General features: G+C 44.1%; 2 pseudogenes; one reads left to right on the forward strand and one right to left on the reverse strand.

Moving 5' to 3' along the window:
* LOC138172930 (sulfotransferase 2A1-like) overlaps positions 1 to 23,573 on the forward strand; it is a 74,279-nt pseudogene that overhangs the window by 38,202 nt on the left and 12,504 nt on the right.
* LOC138172925 (sodium-dependent neutral amino acid transporter B(0)AT2-like) lies at positions 2,790 to 5,231 on the reverse strand (annotated as a pseudogene).

Below are 23,573 nucleotides of genomic sequence, written 5' to 3' on the forward strand. Positions count from 1 at the left end.
AAATGCCAGTTTTATTCCATAAATTAAAAATGAAGTAGATTTAAAAAAAAAATCCCAGCTTCAAACAGTCCCTGGGGTCCCAGAAGGGATGGAACTAGGGTCATAAGGCTCCAAAACCCAGACAGACCAGACCTGTAATTTCGATACCATGGTCTTTTCATTGTGTCCTGATCCTCTTTCAAGGAAGAGGCTTTCGGGACACTCCTGTGGGGCCGGGTTAGATTTGAGGTGCTACTTCAGGGAAACAGTGAGCTATATGTACTGCAGGGAAAGCATTAGAGAAAACAGTCATGGGGGGGGGGTCCCAGGACAGAGTCAGTGGCAGGCAATGGAGTAGTATTAGGAACAGAAGAGACACGAGCACAAGGGCTGAAGGAGAAACGGGAGAGTTTTTCCAAATAAGGCAATTCGTAATCTGACACGGCCATTTTTTGGTCTGTTTAAAGATCACCAAAAAACTGCTCTCCCAAAAAACCTCTTTGGTGCATGCTGCAAGGGTTGCCCTCTACTGAGAAGTGAGGAGATGCTGACCCAGGGGGCTGAAGGCACTGTGAGACTCTGAGGCAGGATTCGAACCCAGGCCTCTGCTCTAGCGTGCAGTGCTAAACCACCATTTCTGTTTCCATCCCCACAACCCCTTTATCACCCTTATTTTCCTCTGCCTCTTTCTTCCAATTTTTCACCTTCTTTCTCTCCTCTGGGGGGTGCCAGGAGTATGGAGGGCATGGAGAATCACAGACTCTCTGAGTTAGAAGTAACTTGGAGGTCATTCAAGTCAGTACCCTGTGTGAACAGGCATTCCTGAGAATGAACAAGATCCCTGAAAACAAGTCATTTGGTCAGAGCTTTTATTTCCTCCAGTGATGGAGATCTCAAGCCTTGACAAGGCTATGTACTGCACTGTGGATCAACTGGTATTCTTAGCCTAACCCAGGACTCAGTCCTCCCACCTCTGGTCTTCTTCAGATAGGATCCCCACCCCCAGGCAGTTGCCCCTGAAACTGTTCTATGAGGCATTAGACACCAATGTAGAGTTTACTCCCAAAACAACTATGAACAGAGCTCTTGTGCAGCATGGGATGGCTTTGAGTTTATCTCATGTAGCTTTACCCAGTGACCACAGCAGTGATAATATCCCCAGATACTCCCCAAAGTAACAAAAGCAGATCCACCCAATGTGAGAGGCGGAAAAGGCCTTGGCAGCTCATGCATCTCACTTCCACAGGAAAGGAATCCCTGCTCTACCCAACCCCAGAAGGGCTGCTTGAGGCTACTTGAAGTTTCCCAAGGACAGGAGCCCACCCCTGCCCAGGCAGCCATCCCACGTAGGGGCCAATTGAGTGGTTAAGATGTTTTTGGTTTTTTTTTTACTGATATCAAGCTGAAAATTTCCTCTCTGGAATATCGGCTGATGCCTTTGGGTTCTGCCCCCTAGCTTCCTCCCAATGTTTTGAGTATGACAGATTGATGGGGATAAGTAAATCTTGCACGGATGGGACTAGGTGAGGCAAAATTTAAACCGAGGTCTTCTTGATTCTGCCATGTCCAACATCTCATTAATTAGAACACTACAATTCCTCTTCAAGGTCACTTAGCTTGCATGGGAGTGATAGAGCTGGGATCAAAAACCAAGCCCGGAGACCCACAAGACAGAGGGCCAACCCTGGAAATGCTCCCTGCTGCCCTCCTTCCATGTCTTTGCTTAGGCTGTACCCCCCACCCAGAATGCCCTTCCCATCTCCATGTATCCAATGAAGTCCTATTCATGCTTTATTTTGAGATTGATTTTATTTTTCTCATCTTCTGCATTTGTAGATTCAAACGGAATGCCACACAATTTTTGACAATTCACTGACTCAAAATCAAAGCAAACAAAAAAAATGCATGTGCAAGTATTTGTTTGTGCAAGAACAGGGCCACAGCAGAACTTTACTACCGAGGTGATCTAGCTCTTGAGTCCTCAGACCCGTGCATGGGATACTGATCATATACACGTGTAGATATGGAAATAAATGCGCTCTGGATAATCTTGGAGCCACAATAAACACCAGGTCACTTTTTAGGTACACCACAGAGAAAAAGACGCACAATTTGCAGTCTTGAGTGACGCAGTCTTCCACCATTTTCACCCTGAAAAAAGCCCATTTTCATGCCAAATATGCAGCTACAACTCCCAGAATGCCCAGTGACTCGAATCCAGCTTGGATCGGTGCTGCCTTGTTCTTCTGATGCTACTGCTCTACACACCATCTATTACTTAGGAAAATAGTCTGCAGGCTTCTTTAAGCACATTTCCTGACTCTCCTCATCTCACAAAAGAAGCTCGCCCTCATCTATGTAAGCACCCTGTGCGGCTGTGCAGAGATCCACCTACTTAGCGAGCAGCTCATTTGAATACTGGGGATTGACCCTGAGGCAAGAAGATGAATTTTCAAAAGTACACTATTTGTGAATTGCTGATATTATCAAATCCAGTTATTATTACAAAATGAGGTAATATCTGTTCTTTAAAGATAGAAATATGTTAAAATACAATGGAGAGAATTTTTTAAATCTTTGGCTAGCATGAAGGATTCCTTGGTGATCCGTTCAGTGCAAATACCAATCAAAGGATGATCCAGTAGCCTGTGCCATGTGCTGTTGGGATTAAAGATCAGAGTCGTGGAACCCCTGAGATCACATTCAGGTGAGTGAAGTGTCTGCTGCTTCTCTTTGTGGAGCCATGTTCACTGATAAAAATGAAATACACTGTGAGTGGGGGTTTTTGTTTGTTGTGTTTTGTTTTAAAGCTACAGGTCAGATTCTGGCATGTTGGGAACACCTGCCAATAAGTGCCCTATTCCATACTGTCTACTGGAAGCTGCATCAAGAATTGGAGAACCCCTTTACTTTTTTTTTTTTAAAGCAAGTGGGGTTAAGTAACTTGCTCAAGGTTACACGGCCAGTTACTTCTGGGTGTGGTGCTGAGTATCTGAGCCCAGATTTGATCCAGGTCATCCTGACACTGGAGCCGGTGCTCTTACTCGCTGAGCCACCTGGCCACCCCTAAGCAATTGGGGTTAAGTAACTTGCTCAAGGTTACACGGCCAGGTGTTTCTGGGTGGGTGCTAAGTGTCTGAGCCCGGGGTTTGATCTCCAGGTCTTCTCAACACTGGAGCCGGTGCTCTTACTTGCTGTGCTACCTGGCTGCCCCTACTTTTTTTTTTTAAGCAATCGGGGTTAAGTAACTTGCTCAAGGTTACACAGCCAGTTACTTCTGGGTGTGGTGCTGAGTATCTGAGCCCGGATTTGATCCAGGTCATCCTGACACTGGAGCCGGGGCTCTTACTCACTGAGCCACCTGGCCGCCCCTTACCCTTTTACTTTTGATAAATATTTTTACCAAAGTCTGGAGAAGGCACCCCACTTGCTGTCTTTCCATGAATGAGGCTGGCATCATCTCCTTATAAATTAGAGGCTTCTTTAATGATCTGTCCTCTTTTATAGGTCACAGACACTAAATTGCCAGAAGTGTCATCAATAAGGTTGCAACACTGAACAATGAAGACTGTTGGGGAGTATTGCTAACACCATCAGACACATCCAGAGGCCAGACCCCAAGTTGGAAAACTCCAGATTTCTTCAGCAGCCTTATCTTCTCTCCATGAATTATAGGCAGGTCGACTTAATCCAATTTGAACCATGCTGGTGATCAGGAATGATGACAGCATTAGGGGAGACACATATTTCCACGTATAGTAGTAATATCCATTAGGAGCAAAGCCCAGCATAGCCTTCAGATCTCCCATTACCTTGTCTAGGCTATAAATAGTTGACACAACAATATTCTCTAACATGACCACAATTAACAAAGGCAAGGTGGCAGAATGGTCGTGGAACACTGCGAGGAAATAATTTCCAGCATGTTTCACAGATATCAGGCCCATTGAAAATGCTGGAAGACAACAGACAACAGTGAATATTTTCTCCCTGACTCGGAAGACACCGACAATAGGTGTGATGATTCCTTCCATGTCCCCAAACATGGCGCCAAGCCCAGAGTGCATAAGCACGAGAAAGCACATCACAGACTGGAAGGAAGAGGCCGGGAAATGAGCCATTTCTTCAGTGAAAGCAAGAAAAGCTAAGCCCGAACTCTGTACTGCTTTTTTTTTTGGAGGAGGTAAGGCAGGGCAATTGGGGTGAAGCGACTTGCCCAAGGTCACATGCCCTGTATGGCTTTATCAAGATCATCTTCAGTTAGACAGAGGCTGAGATGAGGGGCAGGGAGTTCTTCTTTCTTCACCTTCTCCATGATATCATAAACAATATGATCATCTTGAGCAGTTATGACTGAAAACTTGATCCATGAGGAACTATGTCTTGACTAACATCACCCATTTTGAGAAACTTAACAATCATCTCGGAATTTTGAATAATGCATTTCTCATTTATGATGTTTGCTTCGGAGCCCACGACAGCAAACACTACCAATGTGGCCAGGACAGAAGTGAAAAAATTGATGGAGGACAGCAGGGCCGCATCAAACTGGCAGCTGTTGCAAGGACATGGCCAAATCCCAGCCCTAGGGCAAGAATACCGAACCAAAACCAAAACCCTGAGCAGCTTCTCTCTGGACGTTGGCCTTCAACATCATTTCCAACTCACGGGAAGCAGATGAAGGATGCCATCAATCGACCCTTCTAAAAGCAGTGTTCTGGTGAGAACACACACAAGTACCACCTATGGGAAAAGTCACCGAAATACACGAGTCGGCCTGGACACTGAATGCCTGATTATTGCCAAGCCAGCCGAGAGCCTGTCAGCAGACTGTCGCGCTCCAGTCCACGTCGCCACTTTCTGAGATGGAGCCGGAAATATTCAAGACTTCTCTCTACCAGGAATAGGTCGTGGCCAAACTCCACATTCCGGCTCCGCCAAAGGGTGAGAAGTCTTGCTCCTCAGACGGCACTGACCCGGTGGAAGAGGGTGCTGAAAAGACTGTGAAAATAACCAGCTCCAGTCAAAGATCCCATTGTAGCAGAGGGCCGGCCCCCGCAGGCCCAACGCACACGTGGCCAAGCCGAGCCCACCTACTTAGGGCTCCCGGAATTCCACACCCCAACGTTTCCTCTGCGGATTCTTTGGCCAACAGCGACTACCAGGGAAGAAAGCGGGATGCAGATTGTCAGCGGCAACAGGACGCTGGGCCTAGGCAGGCACCGCCTGGGTCCTGACCCAGGAATGGCCATGTGCGCGCATTCCCCAAGCGCACAGACGAGCCAGCCTGCGGCTCCCGGCCGGCCGTTCGCTCGCGGGCAGGGCCTTCTCCCCTCAAGTCTTTTGCCTCAGGCTCGTCACCAAGCGCTCCCCTCTTCCTAAAGGCGTCCTCGGAAAGGAGCTCCGGGCGGACTGCGTGGCGGCGGCAGCTGATGCTGCCTTTTCCACCTTGCTCTTTTTGGAAAATGGGGCGGATGGTTTAGGGGTTGGAAGGCTCCAAACATGCCACTCGGTACGAAGAAAAAGGCTGGAGAAAGTTGGAAAACCAGGCGTCGAGGTCCCGGGGAGCGCGCAGGGAGGCCAGCCGACTCCCAGGAGAGGCAGGGGCGGGGGCGGCGGCAGCGGGGTCCCGCAGAATGCTGTAGGAGAAGGTGGAGGTGTGGGTGGAGGCGAGGGAGCGCAAGGTGAGCGAGTGGGTGGCTGTGTGGGAGGGGGCGCCCATGGGCCCGGCCCTCCAAGAAGCGACTGGCAAAGGTCGGGGAGAGGGAGAAGGAAGCTGAGTTGCTCCCCCCCCCTCCCCGCCCCTGTCCCCGCAGCCCGCGGGGCTTGACCCAGAGACATCCGCAGCCTATTTCATTTTAAATTTGTGGAATAAAGCAAGCACTTCCATAACAGTACAATTAAAAAGATGATTGCACGTGCAAATCCACTGTACCCAACTCGCTATTCCTTTCAAATATACAACAAAATTATGTAAATTTCTTTTTTTCCCCTTTTTTTCTTCCTTCCTCTACTCCCTCCATGGATGCTATTAGACACAAATTATATATATGTTTGTGTGTGTGTATTTGTGTATCCATCCATCCATCCATCCATCCATCCATCCATCCATCTACATCTATCTGTCTGTCTATCTGTCTGACTGTCTGTCTATCTATCTATATATCTGTCTATCCTATATGTATGTGTACAGCATTCAAAACTTCTCCCTTTCCTGGAACCAATGGTTCCACCTATGGATGACGTGGTGGTGGCTGGTGGAGAACCTGTGTTTTCTTGATGTTAATTGTTAGGCCAAAATGAGCTCATGCAGCAGAGAATTGAGCCATACTTTTTGGATCTCAGCTTCAGAGGCTGCATTGGGTGCACAATCATCTGCAAATAGAAAGTCATGGACTAACCCTCCCTCCACTTTAGTCTTGGCTTGTAGCCTTTTCAAGTTGAAGAATTTGCCGTCAATGCAGTAGCTGATCTTGATGCCATGCTCCTCCTCACTGAAAGCATTTGACAACATGGCTGAAAACATCATGCTACAAAGCAAGCACACAGTTTTGTTTCACTCCATTGGTAACTGGGAAGACACAAGTATTGTCCATTTATCTAGAACCCAGGCAAACATGCTGTCATGAAATTCATGTACAATGTTGATGAACTTCTCTGGGCAACCAAATTTGGACATATTTTTTCCATAAGTCCTCACAACTAACAGTATCAAAGGCCTTGGTCAGATTGACAAATGCTGTATACACTTTCCTTGGCAGTGTACTTTCCAGGGATGTACACATTGATAGTGGGGCTGACACATACATTGCCAGAGCCAGCTCAGTGTTTGGGAGGCTTGGAAAGAAAGTATGGGAAAGAAGGAGTATTAGAGTGACTACCAGACTGAAGAACTACAGAGCTGTTGTGCTGACCTCACTGCTATATGCCTGGGAAAGCTGGACAGTCTACCAGCGCCATGCCAGGAAATAGAATTGCTTCCATTTGAGTTGTCTTAGGAAGATTCTGAAGATAGCCTGGCAGGAAGAGATAAAAGACACTGAAGTCTTTACTCCAGCTAAACTGCCAAGCATTCTGACTCTGTTTCAGGGAGGGCAACTCTGATGGGCCATGTTGTTCGAATGCAAAAAAAAAAATGTACACTGGCCAAAAAGACTTTTATGGAAAACTCACAAGGGCAAGTGTTCAGGTGTGGTCAGAAGGAGCGATACAAGGACATTGTCCAGCTCTCTCTTAAGAGTTTTGGAATTGATTGTGTGACATGGGAGACACTGGCACAGGACCGCTCAGCATGGCACGCCCTCATCAGAGAAGGTGCTGTGCTCTGTGAGCAAAGCAGAATTGAGAGAGCTCAAAGGAAATTCAGGATGCACAAATTTAGAGAATCCACCCCAATCTTCTCATGGATTATTTGTGCTTGACTGGTGGTCGAGCATTCCGAGTTCTTATTGGTCTGATCAGCCACAATCGGACACACTGAAACTTGACTTTAGCATAGTGATGTCATTTTGGGCCTCTTTGAGAATGAAGGACAACAGCCAGCCAACTATTCATATACACACACATGTGTAAAATTATTCTAAATGTACTTCTATTTATCAGTTCTTTCTCTGGATGCAGATAGCACCTTTATTCACATGTCCTCCACACTTAATTGGGGTATTTATAATAGTCAGAAATAGCTTGTTCCCTCAGTCATTCTTGAAACAACATTGCTGTTACTGTATACAATGTTCTCTTCATTCTGTTCATTTCTCTATTATTTCTGAAGGTCTTTCCATGTTTTTCTAAAACCATTGAGGCCATTATTTCTTTTTTTTTTTTTACTAAATTATTTATTTTTAGCTTTCAATATTTATTTCCATAAGTTTTAAATTTTCTCCCCTCTCTTTCTTTCCCCCTCCTCAAGAGGGCATGATCTGACAGGTTCTACATATAAATTCCTATTAAAGATATTTTTATATTAGTCATTTTGTATAGAAGAATTAAAATCAATGGGAGGAGCCATGAGAAAGAAAAAACAAAACAGAACAGAACAGAGAGCAAATGGTCTGCTTCACTCTGCATTCAGACTCCATAATTCTTTCTCTGGACGTGGAAAGAATTTTCCATCATCAGTCTTTTGGAGTTGTTTTAGGTCCTTGCATTGCTGAGAAGAGCTAAATCTATCAAAGTCAGTCATTGCACAATGTGGCTGTTATTGTGCACAATGTTCTCCTGGTTCTGCTTGCTTTACTCTGCATCAGTTCACATAAGTCTTTCCAGGTTTTTCTGAAGTCTGCCTGCTCATCATTTCTTATAGCCCAATAGTATTTGATTACATTCATACACCGCAACTTGTTCAGCCGTTCCCCAATTGGTGGACATCCCCTCAATTTCCAGTTTTTGGCTACCACAAAAAGAGTTTGCTCTGGTATTGTGCACAGTGCCTCGCATCCAGAAGGTGATCAGTAACTGCTTGTTGAAAGACTGTACATTCAACTATCTCAGAAAATTTGAGTTTAATATAAGGAAATCTTCTGGACAAGTAGCACTGGAACTGGACAGTCTTCCCTCCCTCCCTCCCTGTAAGTCTTTCTTTGGCTTCTTCCAATATGTGTTGGGTTGTTACCTGTGAGGACTCTTCTACCTCTGGGGGTCTGTGATACTGTGAATGAAATATTCATTAGACCCCCTCACCTTTTTATTCCATGCAGGAACCCACTTGATGATAGATATTCTCGGTCTGATCTACTCAGAAGGAGACCCCAGTTGGATCAAATCTGTCCTTTACTGGATAAAGAGGGTGCAGAACTAACTCCTTGGGCAGACTGAACTATGTTTGGGACTATCAGCAAACCTGGAAAAGAGGTTCTCAGAATTTTGTGGGAAGTACAGAAGACCTCAGAGATCTTCTTTGCCTCCAACTTTCTAACTTAGCCAAAGGCTCTCATTTCCCTTTATCTCCATGAATGACTTAGAGATTGCTTTTCCCTGAAGGTATTTGCATAAGTTTTGATTAAAGGAACTGTTTGTTTGGACCCCTAGGTTGTGAGTGATTCAACACACCAGATCTGCAAAGGTCACAACTGAATCTTGAACTATTTAAGCAAGATACCAGTCATGGAAAGCAGGTAAAGGACAATAGGGATGACTTTGGTGTTAAATACAAAACTAAACAGAGCACAGAGTTGTAATGATAATGGGAATTTGAAGATGTTCCCTGTCCCTTAACAGGCCAAATGTAATCACATGGAGGGGGTGAGGGAGGAGCTTACTGAAAGGATAGAACAGGAAGGAGCAGGAGAGAGAGCGAGAACAGCTGGGAGCAAGCAGAGTGGAGGAAGACCGACTAACCTGAGTGAGAGAGGGGCATTTTTGCTTGGGGGGGGGGGCTGTTTTGTTTTAAAGGACTGATGGAGGGAAGTCTTGCGAATGCTGGTATTTGCTGCATGGGTTATGTGTACCAACTTCTTGGTTAATATGATGAATTTGGCTTTCTGGTTTTGTAAGTCAGTTTTCTGGTATTTGAATAAATGTTTTGGTTCTGTCTTCCATGTGGAGAGTCTGTTACATTTTGTGATTCACACCAGCATATTCATAGCTGCCATGGGTGCTGTGAATATCACATTGGAATTATAAGAGTATAACCCATAGAAGTTAGTTGCAATCACAAAGGAAAAGAGCCAAGAAAGGACCTTAGCAGACACTTGGCCTCTTTTCTAAAAGGAGAGAGATAGTAATTTAAAATAGCACCAATTTAGAAGAAAAAAGAAAAGAAACACTCCTCAGTGAAACCACATGAAAAAGGCTGGCTGGTCACTAATATAGCATTTTACCATGCAAGGGAAAGTGCTATAAGGAAAACCTCTTGAGGGGATCTTGGCATGATACAATAGGGAAGTAAAATCTTTGCAAAAACACATTTAAGGAAGAAAATGGAAAGATAAAAAGAAAAAAAGGAAAAGAAAAACAGAAAGGTTTTCATGACTAACTGTACACCATCAAGGATAATGGAACCGTCATACTTGGACTCTAACATCATGACCGCTGGTGTCTAGTGTGAATCCCTCCTCAAACATTTTCAACCCCCAAGACCTGAGAAAGGCCTAAAAGCTGAACTGTCCAATCATGAGAGAGACATTTTGCCCACTCTGAGCTTAACCCACCATAATGCTTTGAGTGCTCTGGCATAACAGACATGCTTTGCTCTCTCGGCCCAAGTGCTCCTTCCTGTGTCAGCATCTACAAGGCCAGATGAAGCTGACCAGGAGCATTTTTCTGTTTATGACTGTCCAGGGCAAAATGCCTTGAACTAGATACTATCTTGAATAATGGGACTTTTTCTTATGTTTCTTATGTCTATTCTATAGACACATGTTATGTTATGTCATGTCATGTCACATCATGTCATGTCATGTCATGTCACTGATAAAACAAACACAGAAATCCTGGGTCTATAATTTCATTTGATACTTCTCCTATCTTATTATATTTACAACCTATCCAAGTAAGAAATTCCTTTCTCATATCATGCTTAATGTATATGAGACTATAATTTTGACTGACATAGGTATGCTGAGCCAGGAAGGGAGGGAGGGGTGAAAGGGAACTATTCTGAAGATATAAAGCCCCCTTTGTCTATCTGTCCTTGGCTTAATTCCACAACAAGATCCCACGCATATCTCTTGGCATGTTCCACAAACTTTGAGAGAAATAAACATGCACATGCGGCTTATTTCAGTTTGTTTTTCTTAGAATGAACTCTGTAATGGTCGGCATTAACAATGCCAATAAAGGGAAGAGAGATGGGAAAAGCAGCCAGATTGGACCAAATACATGGTAAGGAGTTCTACGTGTGAAGCTAATACCAGATAGTTTTGATAATTACCTCCTTATAGCATAGTTTAACATCTGATATTGCTAAATCTCCTTTGTTTACACCTTTTTCATTATTTCATTTCATATTCTTGAATTTTGGTTTTCCAAATGAATTATTCTTTTTTCTAATTCTGTAAAATAAATTTTGGGTTAATTGGGATGGCGCTGAATCTATAAATTAGTTTGGGTAAAACTGTTGTTTTTATTATATTGTCCCTACCTACCCATGAACAGTTAATATCTCTCCGATTATTTAAATTTGATTTGATTTTTATAAAATGTTTTTTATAATTTTGTTTTTATAGTTCCTGGGTTTGTTTCAGCAAGTGTATTCCCAGATATTTTATGCTGTCTAAAAATATCTTAAATGAAGTTTTCTTTTTACTCTCTCTTCTTGCAGAATTTTGTTTGTGATATGTCTGATGATTTATGTAGATTTACTTTACAACCTGCAATTTTGCTAAAATTATTCATTGTTTCAACTCACTTTTTATTTGAGTCTTTTCCAAGAATGTCATCATATCATCTGAAAAAGACATAGTTCTAACACACCATTCCCTATTCCGGTTCCTTCTTTTTCTTCTCATATTGCTATTACTAGGATTCCAGTGTAATTATGAATAACAGTGGTGACAAAGGCAATCCTTGTTTCACACCCGATCTTACCGAGGTCTCCAATTTATCCTCATTACAAATAATGCTTGTTTTTTTGCAATGAGTTTGCCTCCAGAATACAGGTGTTGTGAAAACCATTGCTAAACCTGCACAAAAATGGGCAGACTCATGTTAACATTGTCATCAGTGTCCAGGTGAACTCTGGCAAGTCCACCACTGCTGGCCGCCTCACCTATAACTGTGGTGGAATTGCTAAGAGAACCATTGAGAAGTTTCAGAAGGAGACTGCTGAAATGGCAAATATGCCTGGGTCTTGGATAAGCTTAAGGCCAAATGTGAGCATGGCATCGTCATTGACATGTCCTTGTGGAAATTTGAGTCCAGCGAGTGACCATATGACCATTCTTGATGCTCCGGGACACAGAAACTTTATCAAGAATGTGATTACAGGCACATCTCAGGCTGACTGTGCTGATTGCTGCTGCTGCTGTTGGTGAATTTGAAGCTGACATCTCAAAGAACGAGCAGACCCATGAGCACGCACCTCTGGCCTCCATACTAGGTGTAAAACAACTGAATATGGATGGAAACAAAATGGATTGCACCAAGCCCCAAAACAGCCAGAAGAGATGAGGAGATTGTCAAGGAAGTCAGTACCCATATAAAAAGATCGGCTCCCACCCTGACACAATAGCTTTTGTGCCGATTTTGGGTTGGAATGTTTATGACATGCTGGAGTCAAGCTCTAATGTGCAGTTATGCAAAGCACTTCCATAACAGTCAGTTGTGAAGGACTGGATTCCTGCAAGACTAAACTTAAATGCCTTCTTGGAAGCCCCCATTTGTCAGTGCCTTCCTTCCTGAGATTTTATCTCCCCCTTTCCCTATGACTCTTATATGAACCGAATTATTTATGTGTTGTTTTTCACCTTTAGACTGTGAGCCCTAACAGGGAAGAGACTGTGCTTTCACCTTCTTTTGAATCCTTGGCATTTAGCACAGTGCCCTGCCGCCAGTAAGAGACCAGGAGATGCTTGTTGAATGACTGGACGCTCTTTGGTGCGGCCATTCAACCACCCAGGCAAATTTGAGCTTACTGTCAGGGAAATCTTCTGGATGAGTAGCCCTGTCTCAAGCAGAGCTGGGCAGTCTTCCCTTCCTCCCTCCCCATAAGTCTTTTGTTGCTTTGTTCCAGGGTGGGCAGGATTGGTACCTGTGAGGTCTCTCCTACCTTGAGGCTGTGATTCTGTGAATGAAATATTCATTCCATGCAGGAACCCATTGGATGATAGATATTCTCAGCCTGATCTACTCAAAAGGGGACCCCACTTGGGTCAAGTCTGTCCCTTACCAGGAACCTTCTCCCTGGATAGAGGTAAACGACAGTATTGAAATCATCAAGAATCAGGCAGACCCATGGACTTTTGCTTCCCATCTCCCAGTCCAGCTGTTCCCTAAATCCTATTTCACCAGCAAAGCCAAGGTAAGCACATGAGGTCCCTGATAACAAGTGACAGACAGGGGGATCTAGGAGTTGGAAGGAAGATGGGCTGGAGAGAAGCTGGAGCTGCACTCCTGGTTCATATTCCATGGCAATTCAGGGAAGGGAGGAGGCAGATGGAGGAATCTCTCTGCTCCCTATGCTTTACCCACTGTCCTAATCATTTTCCTAATGATCGCCTTGGACCATGTCACTGTTCCCTTCTACCTCTGGCAAGAAGGGCAAAGGTCTTGTGGAGAATAATCAGGAGAAGGTTATGGGATAAAGCAAAAGGGAAAGGAAAGATGGAAGTATGACGTTAATTTGGATGGCTCTGGAATAAGGTCAGAGAATGAGAATGGCAAATTTGAGAGGAATTGAGAAGGCTTCCGGAAAATGAGGAGTGCAAGGGAGGGACTCAGGAGAGACAGAAGAGCTCTTCTTCCAGTATCTGAAGGGCCCTCATGTGGAGGAGAGGTTGGTTTGTTATGCTTGGCCCCAGAGGAGAGAACCAGGAGCAATGTCGAAACTACTTTGCAACTCTTTATGTCACATTAAAATGCAAAAATCCAGCAACAAGCAGACAAGAACATCAGAAATGTTATTCCTGGAAATTCTTAACCATATACTAGTTTTTTCTCCAATCAAACTTCAAAATACATCATGTCTCCTGGTTAGTACAAGTCATTACGTTTCTGTAACAAAGAAAGGAAGGCACAATTGGTGCTAGCAGACTTAACCCTTTCAGCTCCTGGGCTAGGACAATACCTTGACCAGTATTGGTCTCAGGGAACAGTCTGGATAATTTTCACAGCAACAGTCGAATGGCCACATGACTTCACAAGGGCAACATGATGTCACAACAGACATGATCTCCGGGATGTGCTGTGCTGCCCACACCTGGCAGGAAAGCATGATGTTAAACTGAGGTAGAATGAGGCTGTATCCTGACCTGGTTCTCCAATGTTTATTTGAATCTTTTTTTCCTCTTATTTAATAGGAATTGTTGTCCTGATTCCCCCAAGAAAATAAATATTTAAAAAGCAAGCCTATGTAACTAAGAGCAGTTTATTACAATGCAGACAGTGCTGCAGGGACATCCACACTGGGCTGCTTACATACCACTGGCTTTTGGTCTTTCTTCGGGTCATCATCTGGATCATGTCTTCATCTGCCTCCTCTTCTCCTCTTCTCTTTTCTTCCCCCTTCCCTTTCTGTTTCTTATTCTCTTTCTCTTTCTCCTCCCTTTTCTCCTCTTTTTCCTTTCTTCTTTTTCACCATCATAATAATCATCATTTTTCTCCTCCTGCTTCCTTCGCTGTTAGGATGTTATGGTGCTCTTGGGATCCTAAAGAGACTAAATTAAAAAGTGACCATTAGGAAATCTGCAACATCATTGCCGAGATCTAAACTCTGAGATATTTCAGGAGGTGGAAAAAAATTAGGAAGCAGTTTTCACCAGAGCTCACATTATCCTGTGCTGTTTGTGTCTTTGTTTTCCATAATAGTTTTCAAAGTGACCCCCATTCTACCTGACAACTCTGAATTTCTTGTCCATCCGAATATCTGGCTCTATTTTCCACAATTTCATTAAGAAATTTTCTGTGAAATATTCATGGGGTTCAAAGTGAAATTCTTTGCTTTTTTATTCTTTTTATTAATTTCTTTCTAATTTATTTATTTATTTTTAGTTTTCAACATACATTTCCACAAGATTCTGAGTTCCTAATTTTCTCCCCATCTCTCTCTCCCCCTCCACTTCAACGTGACTTGCATTCTGATTACCTCTTTCCCCCAGTCTGCCCTCCCTTCCATCACCCCGCCCTCCCCCCGCCCCATCTCCTTACCCCTTACTTTCTTGTAGGGCAAGATAGATTTCTGTACCTGCATATCTTATTTCCCAGTTGCATGTAAAAACAATTTTTAACATTTCTTTTTACAACTCTGAGTTTCAGCTGCTCTTCCTTCTTCCCTCCCCACCCACCCTCATTGGGAAAGTAAGCAATTCAAGCTATGTTATCCATGTGCAGTTATGCAAAGCACTTCCATAACAGTCAGTTGTGAAGGACTGTATTTCTCTGCATCCTGTCCTGTCCCTCCTTTTCTATGTTTTTCTTTTGACCCTGTCCCTTTTCAAAGGTGTTTGCTTCTGCCTATCCCACTCCACCAATCTTTCCTCCCCTCTATCATTCCCACACCCTCATTCCCTTTCCCCCTACTTTCTTGTAGGTTAAGATACCCTACTGAGTGTGTACATTATTCCCTCCTTAAGCCAAATCCCATGAAAGTAAGGTTCAGTCATTCCCTATCACCTCCACCCTCTTCGCCTGCATAGTGAAACTTTTTTCTTTTCTCTTTCATGTAACACAATTTTACCCCATTCTACCTTTCCTTTTCTCTTTCTCCCTATATATTTCTCTCTCACCCCTTAAATTTAGTTTTGAAATATCATACCTTCATATTCACCTCACCCTGTGCCATCTATCTATCTATCCATCCATCTAATCTATCTATTTTCCCTCCAATTACCCTTACACTGACAAAGGTCTCATGAGTTACAAACATCATGTTTGCATATAGAAATGTAAACAGTCTAACTTTAATAAATCTGTTATGGTTTCTCTTGATACTTGTATTAGAAAATCAAATATTCTCTTCAGCTCTGGTCTTTTCATGAAGTATGTTTGAAAGTCCTCTCTTTCAATGAATATCCAGTTTTTTCCACTGAAGAATTATACTCAGTTTTGCTGGGTAAGTAATTCTTTGTTTTAATTCTATCTCCACTGACTTCCAGAATATCATATTCCAAGTCCTCTAATATCTTAATGTAGATGCTGCTACATCTTGTGTTATTTTGATTGTATTTCCACAATATTGAATTGTTTCTTTCTGGCTGCTTGCAATATTTTCTCTTTGAATTAGGAACTATGGAATTCGGCTATAGTATTCCTAGTAGTTTGGGGACTATAATATTCCTAGTGTTAACTGTGCCTGGGGGCAGCTAGGTAGTGCAGTGCATAGAGCACTGGCCTTGGAGTCAGGAGGAACTGAGTTCAATTCCTGGCTCAGACACTTAACATTTACTTGCCATGTGACCTTGGGCAAGTCACTTAACCCCAATTTCCCTGCCCTCACCACTCTGAAAAGCAAATATATTTGAATTCCTAGTAGTTTTTCTTTCTGGATCTCCTTCTAGAGGCAATCAGTGGATTCTTTCAATTTCTATTTTGCTTTCTAGTTTTAGATATCAGGACAGTTTTCCTTAATGATTTCTTGAAAGATGGTATCTAGGCTCTTTTTTATAATTGTTTTCTAGTAGTTCCATAATTTTTAAATTCTGTCCCCTGGATCTCTTTTCCAAGTCAGTGGTTTTTCCAATGAGATATTACGTATTGTCTTCTAGTTTTTCATTCCTTTGGTTCTGTTTTATAATTGCTTCATTTCTCATAGAGTCATTAGTGTCCATTTACTCCATTCTAATTTTTAAGGAATTATTTTCTTGAGTGAGCTTCTGGATCTCCTTTTCCATTTGTCCAAATCTGCTTTTTAAGGCATTGTTTTCCTCATTAGCTTATTGGACCTCTTTTGTCACAAGGGTTAGTCTTTTTTAAGGTGTTATTTTCCTCAGCATTTCTTTCTTCTCCTTGACCAAGTCGTTGACTTGATTTTCATTATTTTCTTGCATCATTCTCATTTCTCTTCCCAATTTTTTCTCTACTTCTCTTACTTGATTTTCAAAATCCTTTTTGAGCTCTTCCATGGCCTGAGACCAATTCATATTTTTCTTGGAGGCTTTTGTTGTGGGTACTTTGACTTTGTTGTCTTCTTCTGGTTGTGTGTTTTGATCTTCTTGGTCACTAAAGAAAAATTCTATGATGTGGTTTTTTTATGCTATTTGCTTATATTTGCAGCCAAATATCTCTTTGTCAAGGTAGGACTCTATTTCCAGTAGGGGTGGGGGTGGGGTGAGTTTACTTTTCCAGGCTTCAGCTGCTAGATTCCCTGCTGCCTGTGTGTCCAGAGCTCTGGAAGCAGGTGCTGCTGTGGCCGCTCTCACCACCTCCACTACCCCAAGGTTGGGACCAGTCTCCAGCCAGGTCACACTCCTCTTTCACCCAGGTCCCACAGACTTTTCTCACTGCCCTTCTATGGTGTCTTTCACATTTGTGAGTGGAGGCTCTGGAAACCGCCACAGCTGCCAGTAATTCTTTCCCATTAGGCCTGGTGTGGTCCTGTCTATTCTGGTGCAGCCCACACCAGACTGAGCTCTCCTTGCAGCTGGTATGGTATACCTTTCCTGTCAACCTTCCAGGCTGTCTTGGGCTGGAGATTGTTTAACTCTGCCATTTTGTGGGTTATGTAGGTCTAGAATTTGCTTTGCATCATTTTTACAGGTATTTGCTTTTACTCCACCATCTTGGCTCCACCCCATCCGAAGTAAAATTCTAATGTTAGTCTCATCGATTGGCCAGCATCTGAGCACTTTGGTTCAATAGCTTTCAAGTTGTTCAGATCAGCTTTATAATGTTTTTGGAGGACTTGAGGTGGAGGAAAAGAAACACAAAGACTCAGATTGGAGGTGGAAAAAGAAGCAGGTTGAGAATCTATTGCATTGTGTCTACTCATCCCTGCAGGACCCCCTTGATATTTGCCATATTTGAGGACAAACTTATGCCTCTATCCATATGAGATACCTCATTCACAGGGTGTATCAACAATGCAATATTCACAATGACTACAGTAACTGTAAATATGCTGATATGGTTATTGATCACAAAATATAGCAGGCTCTCTACATGGCGGATAAATCTAGAACATTTATTCAAATACCAGAAAACTGAGTCCCAAAACCAGAAAGTCAAAGCCATCACAGTAGGTATGGAGTTGGCACACATAGTTAATGTAGTAAACACCCACATTCCCAAGCCTTCAAAAGAGAACAGGCTACTCCAGGCAAAGATCCTCCTCTCTTCACTCAGTGAAACTGCTCAGGCAACTCTAGGCCCTGCAGTTCCCATCCCTAGCAGTCCTAAGCAGGAGACCTGTGCAGAAATTCTGGCTGGCTCAAAAAAGGAGTTCGTGCCACCACTGCTTCTGCCACCACTGCCACCACCACCACCGCTGCTGCCACCATGCTTCCAGTCACCACACACACTCTAGCTTGGTTTCTGCTTCCTCTTGCCCCACCCCTTCCTGCTACATCAGCAGTTTCAAGGGGCACATAAGATCTTCAAATCCCATAACCATTACACAGGACCATCTCTGAACTGGTTCTTCTGGGAGGTTGAAGATCTCAGCATGTTTGGGCTGCCCTTGACTGGTGCTGTGCTCCCCATCTTCCTTGAACATGCTCCCCAAACTCATTCTGTGCTTAAGTGGACATTCATGTGTCCTCTTCCATCATTGGATCATTTATAAAAGTGTGTCATTCAATGCATTCCACAACATTCTCATCCACTTATTTTGATAATTATCTTCTTTCCTTCTTACAAGTCAATCAATCAGTAAACATTTACTAAGTACCTGTTAAATGCCAGGCAAGGAGCTGAGCATGAGGGACACAAGGAGGGGGCAGGACAGCAGCTCCAAGAGCGCCCTACTGGAGGAGCTTTATGAGAAAGGAAAACAGATGTTCCAGCCTCTTATGGTCCCATTTTTGCTTTCAGATCATCTACGTTGCCAGGAACCCAAGGGATATCATGGTATATTTTTTACCATTACTTCAATCAGTTTCCATTCTGTTCTTCATGGCCAAGCTTTGATCAGTTTTTTAAAGACTTCCTGATAGGAAATGGTGAGTTAGGGAGGGAATGGTGGAACCAGATCCTACTGCCATTTCTTCTCCCCTTTCTCTTCTTCCTCCCTTTTCTCCCTGAGGTCATAAGTAAAATCCCTGTTATGAAGGTGATGTCTTACATTTGAGCCTGCCTTCTGAGTAGAAGAACAGGGCAGGTTCTGAGGAACAGAGTCTCTAGAGACAAGCTCAGGGCCTGGATTGAAATACAGGTCATCTCCTTGGTGCAGTTTTAATGTCATCTTCTCCAGGGAGCCCAGCTACACATCTCCATCAAGTTCCACCATGTTTGCCAAGATCCCTCAGGCTGAGGCTGGTACCTGGCCCAGGCTTGCCCTGTGACTTCCTCATGGTCCTTCTCTGAGTTAGCCTTCTCTTGGGTGACATTTCTCTGTGTCTGGGAATCATGCCCTCCTACCCCAGTCTAAGTCATGTGAGGGCAGAACTTTCTTCTCTGTCCAGGACTCCCGTTCTGGCCAGCACCTGAGGCTCAGTAAGCCCTTTATGAATGTGTGAATGAGAAATGACCAGATCCCATTTTTCCTGCCCAATCCCCTTTCAGTGCACTATGGATCCTGGTTTGACCACGTCAGAGGATGGCTGTCCAGGAGAGATCCAGAGAAGTTCTTGTACCTAACCTATGAGGAGCTCCAGCAGGCAAGCTTCCTGTCTGTTTCCTTTTTCATCTTTCCCAGGGACCGTCATTAATCCTAGTGACTTCACTCTCTCAATGACTTCCATGATCTTGTATCATTTGTTTCCATGTTGTCTCAGTCTATAAACATTTATTAAGCACTAGTTATGGGACAGGTACTGAGGTAAGCACTGGGAGTAGAAAGAAGGGCAGAAGATGCTCCCTGCCCTCAAGGAGCTCACAGTCTAAACGGGGAGACAACATGCAAACAACCTATACGGGGGTGTGTGTATCCAGAGAGATCTACACCTGTAAGTACATACCTGCATGCATGCAGTTCGTGTGTGACATATTGGAGACACTGAACAGAGGGAGGGCCCTGGAAGGCAGAGAGGCTGGGGAGGGCTCCTCTAGCAACTGGGGTTTTGTTGTTCAGTCATTTCAGTCATATCTGACTCTCTGTGACCCAGTTTGGGATTTTCTTTGGAAAGGTACTGGTGTGAGTTGCCATTTTCTTCTCCAGGTCATTTAACAGATGTGGAACTGAGGCAAGCAGGGCCAAGAGACTTGCCCAAGAAGAGAAAAGTAGTAAGTGTGTGAGGCATGTTTTGAACTCATGATGGAGAGTCTTCCTATATTTAGGCCCAGCACTCTATACACTTTGTCCCTGGATGCCCACTCAAGGAAGCTTGTCAATAGTCAGAGCGGCAGAGGGAGAGCATTCCCCACATGAGGGACAGTTAGAGAGAATGCCCAGAGCCAAGAGTTGGAGGATCTTGTTTGGGGAATAGGCAAGAGGGCCATGTCACTGGATCAAGGTTATATGTTGGGGAGTCGAGTATAAGAAGATTTGAAAGGCAAGAGGGAGGGAGGCTGTGAAAGGGCTTTGAATGATAGATGATTTTGTATTAGATCCTGTAGGTGATAGGGAGCCATTGCAGTTCATTTAGTAGGAGTGACATGATCAGACATTACATCACCTCTCATCTGTAATGTTCCAATCGGCTCCTGGCAGGGGTGGGGAGGCTCAAGGCTCTCCCACTCCAGTCAGTCCTCCATTCAGTGAACAACAGGATTTTTTTTTTAAAGCAATTGGGGTTAAGTAACTTGCTCAAGGTTACATGGCCAGTTATTTCTGTGTGGGTGCTAAGTATCTGATCCCAGATTTGATCCCAGATCATCCCGACTCTGGGGCTGGTGCTCTCACTGAGCCACCTGGCTGCCCCAAACAGGATTTTTTAAAACTCAGATTTGACCCCATCTTCTCCCTACGCAATAACATCCAGTGGCTACCAGTTGCCTCCCAGAGCAAATACAAAGTACTCACTTTGACATTCAAAGCCCTTTAGTCTAGCACCTTACTCTTTTTCCAGTCTTCCAACATCTCACCCCTCCCCATGTAATCTTTTGTCTGGGGACACTGGCCTTCCAGGCACCTAGTGGCACAGAGTTGTGAACTTGGGGTCAGGAAGAACTTAGTTCAAATTTGGCATCAGGCACTAGGTGTGTGACTCTGGACTACTCACTTGACCTCTGTCTGCCTCAGTTTCCAATATTATAAAATGGGGCTAATAACACCCAATTCATAGGGTTGTCATGGAGATCTATTTATTTAAGATTTGTAAAGCCCTGAGCCTGTGCCTGCACACAGAGGATCTTAATAAATACCAGTCCCCTTCCTTTCCCCCACACTTAGTGTTCCTTATACATGTGACTGTATCTCCCAAGTCTCTTCCTTTTCACTGGCTGCCCCTCCATGTGTGGAATCATCCCCCTCTTTCCTCTTCTTGCCTCCTGGCTTTCCTGAAGCCTCAGATCAAGTCCCACTTTCTGCCAAAAAAGCCTTTGCCAGGCATCTCTTATCCTGGTGCCTGCCCTCAGACATGACCTGTAGTTCAGCCTGTGGACTCAGTCAGTCAGCACTAATTAAGAACCTACTATGCCTCTGGCCCTGAGGATAGGAGGAAAGGTGAATGACAGAGTCTAACCTCGCCGAGCTCCCGATCTATTTCAGATCATGAATCCTGTACACAGGCTCACATGTTGTTACCTGGTGTTCCCACCCACCCACCTTGGCACCTTCTGTCTGTGTGTCCCTGGAGCTGGGGCTTCCTTTGGCTTGGTGACTTGACTTCCCTGAGGGGTCGTTGATACTCCCTTCATTAGACTGCAATGCAAAGAACCACTAAATGCCATTGAACAGGATCTCCATGGCCATCTCTGCCAATGGGGAGGGAAAAAGCAAGGCCACAAACATGTCCTCAAGCAGGTGAGGCTTGAAGGGCTCTGGGAAGGGGAAGCTGATTGCCCTCCCAGGCTGGTGATGCCATTTTTGAGTGGTTCTCGTGACCGCCCAAAGTCCCCTACATTAGCTTCCATTCCCATCTTCACCACTCACATGCAGCTCTGCAAAACCTTTTCATGTGTATGCTCCCCATATATACAGGCCATTACAACACACTTGCATTATTTTATCAGTTGTGTTGATAGTTTTGATTCCAGTCACAATGATCATTCTCTGAGGATGAAAAAAAGAAATAAAGTAAGAGAAGATTACCCAGATCTCCATGTTCCCTTTAGTTCATTATTATACTCCCAGCCACTCCAAGCAATGGCCCTCATCTTCCATAGGCTGGTCCATGTCCCACTCATCACACAACAGAAATCTTTCTGTTACCTTCAGCACCAGAAGTCATCCTTAGCTCAAGGTGACCTTTAGTGTACCTGGCAATTACATTATAAGACCATATTACACTTGAAATCTTCTCTCACTTCCATTTCCTGTATAAGGTTTCTCAAAGTAGAAATTACTAAGCAAACTGTCCCTTTTGGATCAAAATCATTCTCTTGAGAGGAAACCCCATTATCCTGTTCATCAGGAGGATTTATCTTCCGTGTTCTGGATTCCATGCCTGAGAACTTCTGATCCAGTCTATTCTACCTACCCAGTTTCATTGTAGATCATGGTCTCCCATTTCAGACTCTTTGGCATAATTCCTGTCAAAAGCCAAAGTTCCTGGCAGACTCTTGATGGTGCCCCCTCCCCTCCCCTCCCCTTCTGCTGTCGATCTTCAGACCAAATGGCTGCCTCTCTCCGTCCCACTGCTTTTATGCCAGTGACCAGGTCACAATCAGATCTGGAAGAGTAGCCTCTCTCACTGCTCCCTCATCCTTCTGAAGCATCACATGATAAGCATGATGGTGAAGCAGTTGTTTTCCAGATATTTCTCCCACCCACAACCTTGAAAAAAAGAATTCTCTTTCCAACATTCCAGAATGTCACTAAAACTGGGGAGAACACAGAAACACTGTACAACTTTCTACAAACCTGGAATAACACTGAGGAAAGGGATCCCCCTCAGAGTCTCCACTTCCCAAGCCAAATTAGGAGCCAAGAGCAGGAAATGCAAGCAATGTGGGAGGCTTTGTCTTCAGTTTGAATCAGGAGGTCTGTACCAGGTCCACCCAATACAGTGATTTACTTTGTATATGCCATAACCCTATGAGAAGCAACAAATACTGATTCTTTCCAGTCAGCCTAGTGGAAGGAGTATTGACCACCCCTCAGGGAGGTCAAGTCACCAATCCAAAGGAAGCCCCAGCTCCAGGGACACACAGACAGAAGGTGCCAAGGTGGGTGGGTGGGAACATGTAGGTAACAACATGTGTGCCTCTGTACAGAATTCATGACCTAACATAGATCGGGAGCTTGGCGAGGTTAGATGCTGTCATTTACCTTTCCTCCTATCCTCAGGGACAGGAGAAGGAGAGGGAGAGAAATTGGAGCAGGATGGACTAAGTAAGATAGAGAAGAAGACAATCCTGCAGCTAGTGGAAAGGGACTGGAAACCCTATTTAAATGGATGCTTTCTGAGAGGATTCTGGTAATATAGCAGAGCAGAGCAGAAAATTTCAAGCTCTCAAGATTTTCCTCCACAAAAGAGATAAAATATCACCTCTGAGGTGTGGCTATGTGGCGCAGTGAATAGAGTGCTGGCCCTGGAGTTAGGGGGACCTGAGTTCAAATCTGTCCTCAGACACTTAACACAAAAACTAGCCATGTGGCCTTGGGCAAGTCACTTAACTTCAATTGCCCTACCTCCCCCCTTCCAAAAAGCAAACAAAAGAAAAAAATAGTACTTCTGGGAAAACATAGAGCCCTTCAAACAAATAAGAGTAGGGGCAGTACAGGGGTCCTCTTGGGACAATTG

Source organism: Petaurus breviceps, unplaced genomic scaffold (genome assembly GCF_028583685.1).
Source record: "Petaurus breviceps papuanus isolate PSGF00001 unplaced genomic scaffold, PetGlider_PUasm1.0 555, whole genome shotgun sequence".
Classification (NCBI taxonomy): Eukaryota; Metazoa; Chordata; class Mammalia; order Diprotodontia; family Petauridae; genus Petaurus; species Petaurus breviceps.